The sequence below is a fragment of the Corvus brachyrhynchos genome, unplaced genomic scaffold, assembly GCF_000691975.1.
Source record: "Corvus brachyrhynchos isolate BGI_N302 unplaced genomic scaffold, ASM69197v1 scaffold340, whole genome shotgun sequence".
Lineage (NCBI taxonomy): Eukaryota > Metazoa > Chordata > Aves > Passeriformes > Corvidae > Corvus > Corvus brachyrhynchos.
This window is the reverse complement of record NW_008235987.1, coordinates 474,664-475,290: the sequence shown is the minus strand read 5'-3', so window position 1 is coordinate 475,290 and position 627 is coordinate 474,664. Positions and strand designations below refer to the sequence as shown.

The 627-nt window shown below is 65.2% G+C and overlaps 1 protein-coding gene across 1 annotated transcript in view; it reads left to right on the top strand.

The window, feature by feature from the left end:
- CYTH1 (cytohesin 1) overlaps window positions 1-627 on the top strand; it is a 12,315-nt gene that overhangs the window by 323 nt on the left and 11,365 nt on the right. The window lies entirely within an intron of this gene.

Here is a 627-nt window from a genome sequence, read left to right as displayed (position 1 = left end):
AGCACAAAGTGTCCTCGCTGTCTCACCGCCTCCTTCCTCTGCCGGCCTTCCCAGGCTCAAGCCTCTACAAGCACTGAGCCCCTGCAGGATGGACGGGCACCGGGCCCCTTGCCTGGCATTGCCCTGTGCTGGAGCTGGTGCGGCGCTGGGACGGGGTTGTTCAGGAGCCAGTGATGGCGGCTGGGAGGTTGCAGGCAGTGCAGCATGGCCATGGCATGTCCTGCCCTCCCCCAGAGGATGTGTGAGCGCTCACAAGTGCCTGTGGCTACAGAGGGGAGGGTGGCACTCTCCAAAGGGAATTTTGTGTGGGAAAGCCCAGCTCCTGCTGCGTTGTGGGTGTGCTGAAGGTCAGCCCCCTGTGTGAGCTGCTGCTGGCTGCTGGTTCCTGCCCAGCAGGGGGGCTGCACAGTGGGGCAGGGGGTTGCGGGACCTCCTCAGCCAGCCCTGTGGCCGAGCAGCTGGGGCTCTGCTCCTCTCAAGGCCTGGCACCGTAAGCAGTGCCGAGAGCAGGTGAGATGCCTGCCTGGCTGCATTCCTTGCACCTGCACAGTGCCTGTGGACATGGTTGAGCCAGTGCTCACCCAGCCATGCCAGAGGCTGGGGGGCTGTGTGTGGGGATGGGGGGGG